We start from the raw sequence: 16,657 nt of genomic DNA, 5'->3' as shown, positions 1-16,657 counted from the left end.
TGAGGTTAGTTTTCCCAAGTCATTCCCCAACAAAACTTCAGCAGGTAGTTGCAGCATCAACCCCACCTCCACATTCCTGTGCCCTGCTCCCCAATTCAAATGCGCTCGAGCTGTGGGCAACCGGTATACTGCTCCCCCGGCTACCCTTATGGCTACAGTTCTGCTGGTTCTTGCTTCATTGGGAACCAGATGGCTTTTTACCAAAGTGATGGTGGCTCTAGAGTCGCAAAGTCCTTGTACTGCCTTTCCCTCCAGGTAGACTGTCTGCCGGTGATGTTGGCGGTTGTCTGCATTGGCCTGGAGGGGATCAGCCTCATGCAGCACTTTCCACTGTTCAACTGCAGTGGCTGGTACTGCGGCGTCATAGGGTACGGTGGTCTCTGCCTGGTAACAATGGGGTGCTGCTCTGGGTGGTGGTGGTGGACCCGGCCGGATCCAGGTTGTTCGATCCCGAATTTGTGGACAGTCTCTTTTGTAGTGTCCCCAGCACTGACGCTGATGACACTGAATGGTATTAGGCTGTCTGAACCGCTGTTGTGACGTTACAGGTGGCGGAAGCTGTCGCGGTGAGGCCGTTGGACCTAAAGTGTAGGTGGTAGTTACATTTGGGCGTACCACTGTTTTGCCTGGTGCCGGTTTCTGTTGCCTCCGGGCATCCATGTAGTCGTCCGCCCTCCGGGCTGCTTCGGTGAGGGTTGTAGGGTTGTGATCCCTTACCCACTCCTGTATTTCTGGTGCCAGCCCGTCGTAGATCTGTTCCAAAAGCACCATCTGTAGTAAATCCTCCATGGATTGTGCTTTATTGGCCTGTATGCAGCCCAGGGCCGCTCGTTGTAGTCGACAGGCCCACTCAGCATGAGAATCTTTCCCAGTCTTTTTAAGCTCCCGGAACCGCTTCCGGTATGCTTCTGGTGTCATGGCATATCTGGCCAGTATGATTTTCTTAACCCGGTTGTAATCCCTTAATTCCTCGTCTGGTACTGTGCGGTACGCCTGTAACGGACCGTTTCAGCATATGAGGGGTTAAAATCCGTTTAGGCGATAATCCCCTTTTTACAGAAAGGCACAGCTACTGCAGAACATCAAAACTCACAAATTGGATATAGGCGAATGCATCAAACTCCCGAACTGTATACCAGGGAATAAGATAGCACTCCAAGCTGGAACCCCACAAATAGCTGCTAGCAGACGAATAGGAAAAGAATACATCAGCTTACACTCCTAGCAATCAATCTCCAACAGCATACAGTGAATCCCCCTGTAACAGATCCTTACAAGTCTCTGGTGGCTGTGAAGCAAGCAAGGGAATTACAACTTAATCACCTATTCGTTTCATTTTCCTCGTTCGTATGATTCCGTACGAATTCCGTGTATAAAATATAGGTGGCCGCCATTTCGGGACTTTACACGTGTTCGCGGCCATCTTGTGCACGAACAGCGGTGTTTGCCTGTAACCGCATGGAACTAAAAACGGATACGCAAACAGGCGAACACCGCTGAGTCCTCCAGACCTCCATAAGTTCGTACGGAAACTACCGAACGTCCCACCATTCGGTAGTTATACTCAATCGTCTATGGGGATTTCAGCGAACCCCGTTATTCGAATGGATGGCAAGATTTTCGTACCTTTTTACCGTGCGAACGGAGACCGACCGCAAGGCCAAAACTCATGGAACTATTTTCGGCTAGTTGGTCTGTGCGGTCGGTCAAAACTTTGGAACTCTGTATCTCCCGAACCATTCATCCGAACGGGCTGATTTTTTGACAGATTGTTCCCCTAACCAAGACCTTTCAAGCGGTGCTGGACTTAAAGGTGTACCCCCTGTTTTTGGGGTACATCCAGAACTGGGGTAAAATATTGTACGTTATAATTGTGTTATGTGGTTATCTGAGGGGAGGAGACGTGGGGGTGTTACCCTGTGTATAATTGGTTGTTTTTATCCTCCCCCTGGGAGTGTCCTGTGTGTGTCTTTTCCTAATAAAAAGCAGGCTGGGTGTTCCAGTCCTCAGTTCATCTTGACCCTTCAAAACGTAGCCTCGTCTCGTTCTTGGAAGGGGATTATTTGGGATGTTATTCTGTTCTTGTTATAACTGAACCTGATTCTCGCTCTGGATATCGTGGATGGGATTACATCAGCTTACTTCTCCACAGCAGCTTGCAGGGAAAAAGGACGTCTTCAACGGCAGATACCCTCTCTCTACCTGGGTAGCCGTTACATTGGTGGCAGCGGTGGGATGGTCCTTTTATCCAAAGAACAAGCGCTGAATGGAGTCACAGTATGCCAAGCTGAAAAGACCCACACTAAAGGATTTATTGGAGAATCGTGGTAGGAGTGCCAGCAACAGACCACGGAGGGAGCTGATAGTTGACCTGCTGGAGCTGGACGAGATGGATAGGTCCATGGAGGTAACTGAACCCATGGCACCCATCAGTGAGGACGATGTGATTACTGCAATTGTACAGCGGAGATTAGCTTTGTATCCAGTCACGTCTACAGAACTAATAACCCAACTGTTCCGGGAAGCAAGGGAAGAGATCCAAACCAAGAGGGAACAAGAAATGGAACTGGTAAGAGCAAGACAGCTCACTACACAGACAGTTCCTACCCCGCTACCCACTACTACGGTAAAGAAAATTCCCTTCACTGCATTTAAAACCTTTGTGGAAAATGAAGAGGAAATTGATGGGTATTTGGCTGACTTTGAAAGGCAGTGCTCTCTACATCAAATACCACCAGAGCAATGGGTCACTATCCTGGCGGGAAAACTGTCAGGAAAAGCTAATGAGGCTTTTCGAGCACTCACTACAGAGGAGATCACGCAGTACCAAAAAGTAAAAGAGGCACTGCTCACCAGGTATGCGGTAACCCCAGAAGCATACCGTCGCCGCTTCCGGGAGTCCAAAAAGAAAGCTGTGGACTCCCACATGGAATGGGCCAACCGACTACAAAGAGTGGCATCACATTGGGTTCAAGGGTGTAAGGCCAACACCGGAGAGGAGGTATTGCAGTTGTTCTTAATGGAACATTTCTTCCAAGATTTGGCTGCGGACATACAAGACTGGGTACGAGACCGGCGCCCCGCTAATTTAAATGAGGCGGCTCGGCTGGCCGATGAATACGCCGAGACGAGGAGAGTAAGCCAGGGTACTACACGACAAGCTCATAAGATAGAGCCACGTACCCCAGCCGCTGTCTCACGCCCAGAGTTTCGAGCTCCGGTCCCACCAGGACCACCACGTCCTCAGGGACCTACCAACTACCCCCGGGATTTGTCAAAGGTGACGTGCCATCACTGCGGCAACCTCGGACATATTGCCCGATATTGTCCCCTAAGATCCAATAACAACAACTGGAGACGTACAACTCCCAACACAGAGGCCCCTGCATCACGACCCGCTGCGGCTCACTGTCTGGAAGCCGAAATGGGCCCTGAGGAATGTCTGGGGATTTTGTATGAAGCAGATCCCATACAAGCTGCTTCTCCAGATAACCGACAACATCACCGACAGGAGGTTCGAGTGAATGGACAAATAGCACAAGGCCTAAGAGACACCAGGGCTACCATCACTTTGATCCAAAAACACCTAGTAAAGCCAGAGAATGTATCTACCCGCACTGTTGCTGTTCGGGTCGCCGGGGGCGCTGTTTTTCGCTTGCCCACTGCCCGAGTACACTTAGACTGGGGAGTCGGATCAGGAAAAACCACAGTTGGTATTATGGACAACTTGCCTGCCGAGGTCGTATTGGGAAATGACATTGGCCCTTTGACTTCAGCATATTTGCCCACACCGGCTGCCGCTTGTCCTGTAACCACCCGCTCACAGACCCGTGTCGCAGATGATCCTAATACAGGCCGGGAGACCCAGGTAAGCCAAGCACCCAAATGTAACCCCACTACGATAAGCAGGCCCATAGATTGGGACACCCCAGAGGAGTTTGGGAGGGAAACTAGAGAGGACCCCACCCTCCAAAAGTATCGGGAATTAGCTGACAGTAGGGGGGACGGACAAGAACGTTTTCTATGGGATGGGGACAGGTTATACAGACTGACAGAAGGCAGAAAGAGAGGCTGTGCCCCTTCGCAGAAGCGCCAACTAGTGGTACCCAGAAAATACCGGTTGGAACTTCTTCGAATCGGCCACGACATTCCGTTGGCAGGGCATCTAGGGGGTAACCGTACCACCTTCAGGATCACCCAGACCTTCTTTTGGCCGGGGATCTCAAAGGATGTGCGACGTTACTGCAGTACTTGTGATGTATGCCAACGGGTAGGGAAGAGGGGGGATCACCCGAAAGCTCGACTGTTACCTATGCCTGTGATCGAGGAACCATTTAGCCGGGTGGCAGTCGACCTAGTAGGACCCCTACCTAACCCCAGTCCCTCTGGTAAGAAATACATCCTTACCATAGTGGACTATGCTACTCGCTACCCGGAAGCCGTCGCTCTGACGAATATCCAGGCTGACACTGTCGCCAGTGCTTTAGTCGGGATATTCACCCGAGTGGGATTTCCTCAGGAAATCTTGTCCGATAGAGGGACCCAGTTTACCGCAGACCTAACCCAGCAGCTATGGAAGGTTTGTGGTATTAAGCCCCTACTTAGTTCCCCGTACCACCCTCAGACTAACGGTCTCTGTGAACGCTTTAACGGTACCCTAAAGCAACTGCTGCGGACCTTTACAGCGGAATACAGAGACTGGGAACGATTCTTGCCGAACCTCCTGTTCGCTTATCGGGAGGTGCCGCAGGAATCCACAGGGTTCTCTCCCTTTGAACTGCTCTATGGCCGGAGAGTACGAGGCCCTCTCGACCTCATCCGAGAGCACTGGGAGGGAGAGACAGAACATGAAGGTGTCCCCATCGTACCATATGTGCTGGAAATGCGGGACCGTATGGAACAGTTAGCCCGGATGGCACGGGACCATCTCCATGCGGCCCAGGGGCGTCAGAAACGTTGGTACGATCAGGGCGCCCGCCAGAGAACGTTCCAAGTAGGCCAGAAGGTGCTGGTGCTTAGACCTGTCAAAGGGAACAAGCTCCAGACCTCCTGGCAGGGCCCTTACAAAGTGGTAGCACAGGTCTGTGACACCACCTATGTAATTGCCAGCAGCAAAGATGAAAGGATCCAGAAGTCCTTTCACGTAAACTTATTAAAAGAATCAGGAAAGACCCGAGGATATAGCCGCCATATGTATACCAGCCACTGAAGACCCTGACAGCTTACCCATACCCGACCTATTAGCTAACTCGGAATCTAAGACCCTGCTCAATACCGTACAACTAGGGGAGCGGTTAACCCCCGCCGAAAAGGGGCAGATCCGACAACTGCTGACCGAGAAAGGGTTGACGTTTTCCCAAGAGCCCGGGTACACCCCCTTAGCAACTCACTATGTAGAGACCCCAGGACAAACCCCTCTCCGACAAACTCCCTATAGGATTCCTGAGGCAGTAAAAGAAGAGATGAGGAAGGAAATCCAAGAGATGTTAAGACTGGGGGTGATAGAGCCATCTGACAGTCCATGGGCCTCACCTGTGGTCCTAGTTCCCAAAAAGGATGGAACTACCCGGTTCTGTGTCGATTATCGACGTCTCAATGACAGAACCATGACAGACGCATATCCCATGCCCCGAGTAGACGAGCTATTAGATCGTATTGCCAGGGGACGTTATCTGACCACCATCGATTTGTGCAAAGGGTATTGGCAGATTCCCCTGGCCAAGGAGGCTATCCCTAAGTCGGCCTTTGTCACCCCATTTGGCTTGTACCAGTTCAAGGTCATGCCATTTGGGATGAAAAATGCCCCGGCTACATTTCAGCGCTTAGTGGACCGCCTCCTTGATGGCTTCCAGGATTTCGCTTGCGCGTACCTGGATGACATTGCGATTTATAGCGAAACCTGGGGAGAGCACTTAAGGCATGTAGAGGCCGTACTGGATCAGATTCGGGCCGCAGGCTTGACTCTGAAACCAGAAAAGTGTAACTTCGGCATGGCCGAAGTCCAGTACCTGGGACACCGGGTGGGATGTGGGAAACAGCGCCCAGAACCCGCTAAAGTTGAAGCTGTAGCTAATTGGCCCATACCCCACACCAAAACTCAGGTCTTAGCATTTTTGGGGACGGCAGGATATTATAGGAGGTTTGTCCCTGACTATAGCACCATCGCAAAACCCTTGACAGACCTAACCAAAAAGAACTTACCTAGGATAGTCCTGTGGTCTCCCGCCTGTGAAACCGCCTTTCAGGCCCTAAAGAATGCTCTAATTCATGCACCTGTCCTGTCTGCCCCCGTCCCTAACAAAAGATTTGTCGTTCATACAGATGCATCCATGTATGGACTGGGGGCAGTTCTAAGCCAGGTCGGAGAAGATGGGAGTGAGCACCCTGTCGCGTATCTCAGTAGAAAACTGTTACCTAGAGAAGTGAGTTACGCGGCAGTGGAAAAGGAATGCTTGGCCCTGGTCTGGGCACTAAAGAAACTCACCCCATATTTGTACGGACAAGAATTTACCCTAATCACCGACCACAACCCCCTGGTATGGCTGAATAGAGTAGCTGGAGATAATGGACGTTTATTGAGATGGAGCCTAGCACTGCAACCTTACAACTTCTCCATTCAATACCGCCCTGGCAAGTTTAATGGGAATGCCGATGGTCTGTCCAGGCAAACAGAACTATTGCCCTAACAAGGGACCGGACAGCCCCAAGTTGACCCGAAAAGGATCAATCCGGGTCTGCCGGAGTGTTCCACAAAAGGGGAGCAGTGTAACAGATCCTTGCAAGTCTCTGGTGGCTGTGAAGCAAGCAAGGGAATTACAACTTAATCACCTATTCGTTTCATTTTCCTCGTTCGTATGATTCCGTACGAATTCCGTGTATAAAATATAGGTGGCCGCCATTTCGGGACTTTACACGTGTTCGCGGCCATCTTGTGCACGAACAGCGGTGTTTGCCTGTAACCGCATGGAACTAAAAACGGATACGCAAACAGGCGAACACCGCTGAGTCCTCCAGACCTCCATAAGTTCATACGGAAACTACCGAACGTCCCACCGTTCGGTAGTTATACTCAATCGTCTATGGGGATTTCAGCGAACCCCGTTATTCGAATGGATGGCAAGATTTTCGTACCTTTTTACCGTGCGAACGGAGACCGACCGCAAGGCCAAAACTCATGGAACTATTTTCGGCTAGTTGGTCTGTGCGGTCGGTCAAAACTTTGGAACTCTGTATCTCCCGAACCATTCATCCGAACGGGCTGATTTTTGGACAGATTGTTCCCCTAACCAAGACCTTTCAAGCGGTGCTGGACCTGTTTTTGGGGTACATCCAGAACTGGGGTAAAATATTGTACGTTATAATTGTGTTATGTGGTTATCTGAGGGGAGGAGACGTGGGGGTGTTACCCTGTGTATAATTGGTTGTTTTTATCCTCCCCCTGGGAGTGTCCTGTGTGTGTCTTTTCCTAATAAAAAGCAGGCTGGGTGTTCCAGTCCTCAGTTCATCTTGACCCTTCAAAACGTAGCCTCGTCTCGTTCTTGGAAGGGGATTATTTGGGATGTTATTCTGTTCTTGTTATACCTGAACCTGATTCTCGCTCTGGATATCGTGGATGGGATTACATCAGCTTACTTCTCCACAGCAGCTTGCAGGGAAAAAGGACGTCTTCAACGGCAGATACCCTCTCTCTACCTGGGTAGCCGTTACACCCCCCAAGAACGAGACAAGGCTCCATGTTGAGGGTCAAACAGTGGTCTGAGGTGCTGGCACACCCAGTCTGGTTTTTATTACAGTTGTTGCAAATACAGGTCCGCCCACAGGGAGGTACAAAACAACCAATCACATCACAGTTACATCCCACATTTTCCCTCCCCTTATCCTGAGAGGAAACTCAATTACACATACAGTTAAAACATACTTTCTACCCAACTTTCATAACTCTAAAACCATACATCACATTCACATAAAAATACATATCCACAATCAATCCATTCAGGGGAACAACATATTAAAAAATGGCATGAATTAGACCAGGGGTTCAAAAGTTAGTACAAGTATATTTTGAGCCCTGGCTGGCAGCAAACAGTTCACAAAATCTGGTTCAAGCAGGTTTTACATGGCCCTCTATCCTGGAGACAATGGGGGGAAGTAATCCAATTATCCAGGACTAGAGGCAGACTCCATTAACCACATGGTTGCAAAACGACATAAAACACTTTAAAATACATAAAGTCACATTTTACACATAACACACAGACATTTCACATATCCCCAGATAGCTCAGGTCTGAGTGCACATTATTAGGTGAATGGCACTTAGACCAACCGAATACAGTTTAATCGCCATGGAGCCAAAGTCTTTAATCACACGAATAGGCTCCATGGCATAGCTATCTGGGTTACCACAGCTCACACAGGGCAAGTACCAAATGACCCCACTGTATTTAAAGGGCCAGAATGAGTGACATACACTCCCCGTTTGACCTAATATGCTTAATTGGTAGTAGGGCCCAATCTCCCAGGGCCATAGTCCAAAGGCAGCAGGCGGGCAGCCAGGCTTCTCCAATGCAATGTGGCGTGATTGCTCTTGTCACAACGCCTCTGTCGCTCTCTCTGTTAGCCGACCTGCTAAAATGGGGACCCAATCCTCGATATTGATCTTATGTAGGTTACACAGTCTCTCAAAGTCCCCGAGGAATGCATCAATATCTTCCTCTGCTTCCACATAGGTTTTAAATGCCTGATACGGTATCTTTGGTTTGCTCTCCTGTACAATGGGCACTATCTGGTTCCTCTCTTGAGTTTGCTGGATCCTTCGTCTTAGCACAAACTCCTGCACCTCCGTCATGTTTCTGGAGATAATATCCGCTGGTGGGTTTTCCCCATAGAATAATAGCCTGAATTGCAGTTCTCTCTGAAATTCCAACCGCTCCTGTTCCTCAGCTGGGTTGCTCTGTACCAGAGCCGAACCACCCTCTGCTCTGTATTCAACCATGACTTCCGCAACCAGAACTGCCTTAGTCTTATTGCTAGCGGAGATACCCCTTGCTTCCAGAAGATCCTTTAACCCCTTAAGGACACATGACGTGTGACATGTCATGATTCCCTTTTATTCCAGAAGTTTGGTCCTTAAGGGGTTAAAGTGGATCGATTTAATGTGGTGTAATCGATCCGTGACCCATTGGTGCTGTTGCCTTTCCTGGTACATGTTCCTCTGTGAGTCTGGATCCCGACGCTGCCAACCAATGTAGTGGAGAGCTGATTTCCCACAGCCTATTTCCGCTGGTATCCTAGAATGGCTCAGGAACAAGTAGTAAATCTAATAGGGTAACATGCACAATCAGCAAGGCAATCCAGTAATATTCCATCACCTTTCCTAATAACTGGACGACACACAGTATCAGGAGTAGAACTTAACTAACTTTTAATCACACAACCCCTGCTTTTATGCAATGCTCCCGTGCAAGGGAGCCACCCACAATAATTAGTACATTAACCAAAAAAGTACAAGGTACTCCTCCCATGAACTTATCTGTTAACAGAATTAAAATGTACATATTTTCCCCCATGTTCTAGATGTACTCCAAATACATAGGGTACACCCCTGATGTGGTATCCCCTGAGAGCCCTGATCTGGGTGAATAACATATTCAAAAATTAGCCAGATCGGACCTGGGGTTCGGGAGTTATGGGGGTTAAAAAGTTAGGTGGAGTTCCCTTTAGGACCACTGAAGCATGGCTTTCCAGCCCAAACTTTCCAGCCCAAACCAGTTCCAACTAGTCTGGCAGTGTGCCTCGGACAACGCCCTGCTGGAGAACAATGGGACAGGAAACAGGGGAGGGGTACACCTTCCTATACGCAATCTATACACAGTCTGATAGAAGTCCATACTAAAACCTTTTATGTTCAAATAAAAAATTATGAAGGAAATGTGTTGGACAGCCAGAGGGGTTCTGCTCCACTCTGCATTCACTACACTAACATACACTCTGCATTAACTGTACACACAGCATCCACTACACAAACATCCTGTATTCACAGTACACACACTACATCCACCACAAATTGAAATACAGGGAGTGCAGAATTATTAGGCAAGTTGTATTTTTGAGGATTAATTTTATTATTGAACAACAACCATGTTCTCAATGAACCCAAAAAACTCATTAATATCAAAGCTGAATATTTTTGGAAGTAGTTTTTAGTTTGTTTTTAGTTTTAGCTATTTTAGGGGGATATCTGTGTGTGCAGGTGACTATTACTGTGCATAATTATTAGGCAACTTAACAAAAAACAAATATATACCCATTTCAATTATTTATTTTTACCAGTGAAACCAATATAACATCTCAACATTCACAAATATACATTTCTGACATTCAAAAACAAAACAAAAACAAATCAGTGACCAATATAGCCACCTTTCTTTGCAAGGACACTCAAAAGCCTGCCATCCATGGATTCTGTCAGTGTTTTGATCTGTTCACCATCAACATTGCGTGCAGAAGCAACCACAGCCTCCCAGACACTGTTCAGAGAGGTGTACTGTTTTCCCTCCTTGTAAATCTCACATTTGATGATGGACCACAGGTTCTCAATGGGGTTCAGATCAGGTGAACAAGGAGGCCATGTCATTAGATTTTCTTCTTTTATACCCTTTCTTGCCAGCCACGCTGTGGAGTACTTGGACGCGTGTGATGGAGCATTGTCCTGTATGAAAATTATGTTTTTCTTGAAGGATGCAGACTTCTTCCTGTACCACTGCTTGAAGAAGGTGTCTTCCAGAAACTGGCAGTAGGACTGGGAGTTGAGCTTGACTCCATCCTCAACCCGAAAAGGCCCCACAAGCTCATCTTTGATGATACCAACCCAAACCAGTACTCCACCTCCACCTTGCTGGCGTCTGAGTCGGACTGGAGCTCTCTGCCCTTTACCAATCCAGCCACGGGCCCATCCATCTGGCCCATCAAGACTCACTCTCATTTCATCAGTCCATAAAACCTTAGAAAAAATCAGTCTTGAGATATTTCTTGGCCCAGTCTTGACGTTTCAGCTTGTGTGTCTTGCCTTTCTTACCTTGGCCATGTCTCTGAGTATTGCACACCTTGTGCTTTTGGGCACTCCAGTGATGTTGCAGCTCTGAAATATGGCCAAACTGGTGGCAAGTGGCATCTTGGCAGCTGCACGCTTGACTTTTCTCAGTTTATGGGCAGTTATTTTGCGCCTTGGTTTTTCCACACGCTTCTTGCGACCCTGTTGACTATTTTGAATGAAACGCTTGATTGTTCGATGATCACGCTTCAGAAGCATCCCTCTGCAAGATATCTCACTATTTTTGACTTTTCTGAGCCTGTCAAGTCCTTCTTTTGACCCATTTTGCCAAAGGAAAGGAAGTTGCCTAATAATTATGCACACCTGATATAGGGTGTTGATGTCATTAGACCACACCCCTTCTCATTACAGAGATGCACCTTGTGCTTTGTCAGGGGACCCAAAATTTCTGATGGCGGCCCTGCAGGCACATACACAGGTAAACTGTGCATCAATGTGTATATGTGACAGTGTGCATGCATTGCAACAATTTTTTCACTTTTTTGTTAGTTGGGCCTCATGTTTAAGTTTCGCCTAAGGCCTCAAGTCTAGAGCCGCCTCTGCTGTTACGGTTACTGAAGGCACACAGGGTTCAGTAGTTATAGTGCTATTTCAGTGATTATGGTACAATGTAATTGCTGAGAATTATCTGATCCAATAGACTCAGTTACTGTTATTAAGAATTCTCCTCACAATTTTAACTGGTAATAAAATTCAATGCTAAAATACACTCCTACCAAAAAGGGAGTCAGTTCAAAATACAAAGAACCCCGCGAGGACACAAGTCTGTGGAATACAAATACGGGAATCCACAACAGCCTGGGGCAATAATGAAGACCTAATCGAAATGTGCCACCCGCGGATGAAAAACCCTCCATGCCTGCTGCCAATCCAGGACATCAGATGACCTACGAACTGCCCTCGGGCATATGATGCTGGACTACCCCCCGGCAGGGCCAGATTAAGAGCCCAGTTGGCCTGGTGCTGATATTTATGATGGGGCCTAATGACAGAATTTATCGACCAAAAACACTAAAACAGTCATACCTCTCAAGCGTCATGTATCTGATGGAGTTGGTGTTGGAGGGAAACTCAAAGGATGCAGCTATAAGAAAACACATACTCTATGCTAATCTCTTTATCTAATTTATGCTTTCATCGTTCAAGTAAATCCATACCCCCTAACAGCAGTGTCCAGTGAAGCAGGAAGTCAATGGGCGGAGTAAAAGGGTGGGTCACTGACGCGAATCATGTGACCAGAACTGCCAAAAGGGGCGAACATGCCCAAAAATGGGGCATGTCTGTCCAAAGAATTGGAAGGCCAGCCTGGCATCAGTGTCCCTATGTATCACAGTGTCAGTGTCCCCATGTCGCCCAGTCCCCTAGTCTCCCAGTGTCTGTGTCCCCATTTCTCCCAGTGTCCCCATGTCTCAGTGTGTCCTGTGTCACTAGGATACTAGGGGACACTGAGAGACATGGGGACACTGAGAGATCCGGGGACACTAAGAAACTTGGAAAACATAGGGGCACTGGGAGACATAGGGGCACTGGGAGACATGGGGACACAGACATTTGGGGACACTAGGAGAAATGAGGTCACAGACACTAGGAACACAGAGACATGGGGACACTGAAATGTGGGGAAACTAAGACACTAGGGACACTGAGAGACATAGGAACACAGACACTGGGAGACTAGGGGACACTGTCATAAGGAGACACATTGGGACACTGAGACACTGGGAGACTAGGGGACACTGTCATAGGGAGACACATTGGGACACTGAGACACTCGGGACACTGGCTGGGAGGCATGGGGACACAGACACTGGGAGACTTGTGGACACCAACATTTGGGACACTTGGGGACATGGGGGCATTTGTGGACATAACACAGAGACATGGGGACACAGACACTGGGAGACATGGGGACACTAAGACACTAGGGACACTGGCTGGGAGACATGTGGACACTGGGAGAAATGGGGACACAGACATTTGGGGACACTGGAAGACATGGGGACATAGACACTGGGAGACTAGGGGATACTGGGAGCCATGGGGACACTGAGACACTAGGGACACTGGCTGGGAGACATGGGGACACTGTGTACCTAGTGTCTCTGTGTCCCAATGTGTCTCCCTATGACTCACAGCATCCCCATGTGTCTCGGCGTTCCCACATCTCACAGTGTCCCCATGTTTCCCAGTGTCCCCACATCTCACAGTGTCCCCTTGTGTCTCAGTGCCCTCCATGTGTCCCCTAGTGTTTCAGTGTCCCCATGTCTCCCTGCTGCCTTCCCCCCCATCCTTCACATACCTGAGCTGTAGTCTGTCTCTGCAGGCTCGGAGCTGATGTCTGGAGTCTTTGTGCTGCGGGTGCTGCGGGTCAGTGAGTAAAGAGAGGCAGGGAGATGCTGTAACTTCCTATCCCTGCCTCTCTCCACACACAGTGACCCCTACTGGCTGGCGCTGGTATTGCAGAATGTGGCAAACCTAGCCACTTCAGATTATGCTGTTATATGTCTACAGGTTGTTCTACAGGTTGTCCTAGAAAAGCTTGTTCAATTCTGTTAATATGTATTCGTGTATAACTGTAATAAAGAGCATTCGCATGCTAGCGGTCGAAAGCTGCTAGCATTCATATGGTAGTTTCACGAACAGTGACTTTCCACACTGTTCGTGAAACTAACAAAGTACCGAATGGGAGCCCACACACAGGGGATCGTGTGGCTCCCATTAACCGATTGCAACATTGTAGCAATCGGCTGTTAATCAATTTCCCGGGTGGCCGTCGTTCGGCTACGACCAAGAGGCGGCGGCCATCTTGGATTCTCTGTTTGCCCAGTGGTGTTTGGTCGTCTAGTGCCTGGAACTAAAATCGGCTACTCGACGGCGCGAACAGCGCTGGACTTCCAGGCCATTCGGGAGTGCCGGTCTTTTGGTAATTTCTTCTAAACTATGTATTCGTGACTTTCTGAAAAGTTGGTGGTAAAATGTATTTCATGCGGCATTCGGTTATTTATGCTGGGATCTGAGCGGTACTTTCCCAAAGTGTGCGCTCAGACCCCAGCTATCTGCCGAACGGTCATTCGGTACAATGGCACGAATAAAGTATAAGTTACAGATTTTTATGTGAAAAGCCGGTTCTGCTGTACGGAGGGATAATCCACTTAACAGGATATTCTAGTGGGAGTATCTCTCTCGTACAGCAGTGCATGGTGGGATAAATGTCCTTCATGTTCAGTTCCCCATGTAGTCCCCTACTGTACAACCCCTGTAAAGTAATTAAGGAAACCCCTTGCATTGGGAACCACATAAATACTGGAGCTGTGAATAAAATCGTCAGTTGACTCCCAGAACAGTGTTTTGTCCGGTTACGGGGGGATTTGGGATATTGCGTTCATTTTCAGCGCTTTCCTTGGATTACTTTCTGTACCAGCGGAGATATTGGGATTTAATATTGTAGCTCCGCTACACAGAGTAATCTCCGTTTATACTGAGGAAAATATTTTCAGTTGTTCGCCTGTATTACTGCAATACCATCACGGCCAGGCAGCCTCAAATACCGGCTGTGCCTTAAAATACCAGTCAAGTGGCAAACCTAAGAGTAGTGTGTAAAAAAAAAAAAAAAAAAAGTAATTTTTTTTTTTTTTTTTTAAATGGGCCTATTCCATGGGCCTGGGCCTGGAGCTGCAGCTCCATCAGCCCCTATGTTAATCCGGCCCTGCCCCCTGACCTCCCACATACCTGCCTTCTCACTCAGACCCACCGACACACCAAGACACAGGGCAGATACACTCCACACACACTCAGGTAAAAACACACGTCGGCACTGACGGACATACCCACTACATACCTAACATACTTACCAGGGGGAGTAACGGCTGACCGGCACCACGAAACCGCACATAGCATGACAGGACACGCATGGCTATCCAAACGACTGGACCAAACGCACAACCATAGCAACCCACCTTAACTGAAGGTTCAACAGCTTATTAACAGCAAGTACTCACTGACAGACACCACAACTACCGAACACAAAGCTAGCTACATATACTGACCTGCATGAACCGACCTAAAATTGTGATGTATAACGTACTCTAGCTTAACATGACAAGCTATATAATACCTAATCTAATACACTAATACAGCATATGTAAGCTTAACTATTAAACTATTCACGGGGACTCAGTAGAAAAGTTTAACTTGTCTACAAAACAAAAAATGTGCAATTTTAACATGCCACTGTTCAGCTTGAAATGTTGTGATTATATGTGCAAACGCTGTTGTGGCGACTGAAACGCTATGTAACCACCTGCACAATAAAATAAAGAATACAATTTTTTTTTTTTAAATACAAAGAACCAGTGGGGGTTGGTACAGAAATAGGAGAGCTTGAAACAAAGGAATGGAGTCTGAGAAAGGTATTTGGGTAGGCGGGTACAATAGAGCAGGGGGGAGTGCAAATACCAGCTACACCAGTTTTGGCTTGGGAGGAAGAGTAGGGGGTTGGGAAAGAGAAATCAGATTTAGGGGGAGGGTGTCCAAACCAGGTGGAATTTAGGCCTTAGTGGACAGGCGAGTTCTAGCCACCATGAGGCGACATTGTTCCTCATGGCACAATTTAATCCACTTGGGCAGTTTTTCAACGGTCTGTTTTTTATAACTGTCGATATATGGAAACTGATCACAGAATTCCGGCCTACTAGTTACAGCCACATGTACACGCTGCACTAAATTTAGGTCAAGACTGCCACGTGGAGACCATGCGGCCACCAGGACAAGCCACTCCCTACTACACAGTGTAGTCAATTGTTTTGGGGACAGCTTTTCGCCAAGCAGCATATCCCTTGGAGAAGTTCTTCAACATGCAAGACAATGGATCAACGATCTTTGAATCAGACGCACCCATACTATCAATGGAGTATTTGATTCCAAGCGTAACAAATATACAAACACAAGTTCAGCAATCACACCAAGTACCTAATCACTGGCACCACGTGGCACAGTTTCTAGGCCCAAACACACAAGTGCACGCACACACAGGATCCTCACACGTTTCACACTATTGCGACGTCGCACACATGATAAAATCGAAAGTCACCAAAAACTATACACTTATCAACGTAACTATTAATCAAATCATACAATTGTCCACACAATTCATCAACATAAACCAACCGATCACATAACATTTCAACAATTTTGTCTCTTCAGTCAGTGGTTATGGTATGATTAGTAATTATTGTACAGTTAGACAATTATAGTATTATAGTTACAATATCAATTAGTAATGGTTATGGTGTTATAAATACAATATCAAACAGTAATTTAGTATCGTCAATGTAAAGTCAGTGGTTATAGTACCAGTCAGTGGTTATGGTATCATGCGCTTTTTTACACTATACACACTTTTTACAAGTCCGCTTAAAATCAAAAACTCAAACTTTTTAGCAGGACATACAGGTTACCAATTATAACGCATCTATACAACATTTACAGTAAAACCTAACTATTCTACTGGCCAGCTCATCGAGAACTATCGAACGGAATGTACACC

This window comes from Pelobates fuscus, chromosome 2, assembly GCF_036172605.1.
Source record: "Pelobates fuscus isolate aPelFus1 chromosome 2, aPelFus1.pri, whole genome shotgun sequence".
Lineage (NCBI taxonomy): Eukaryota > Metazoa > Chordata > Amphibia > Anura > Pelobatidae > Pelobates > Pelobates fuscus.
The sequence above is the reverse complement of the archived record's forward strand: the minus strand, read 5'-3'. Positions refer to the sequence as shown.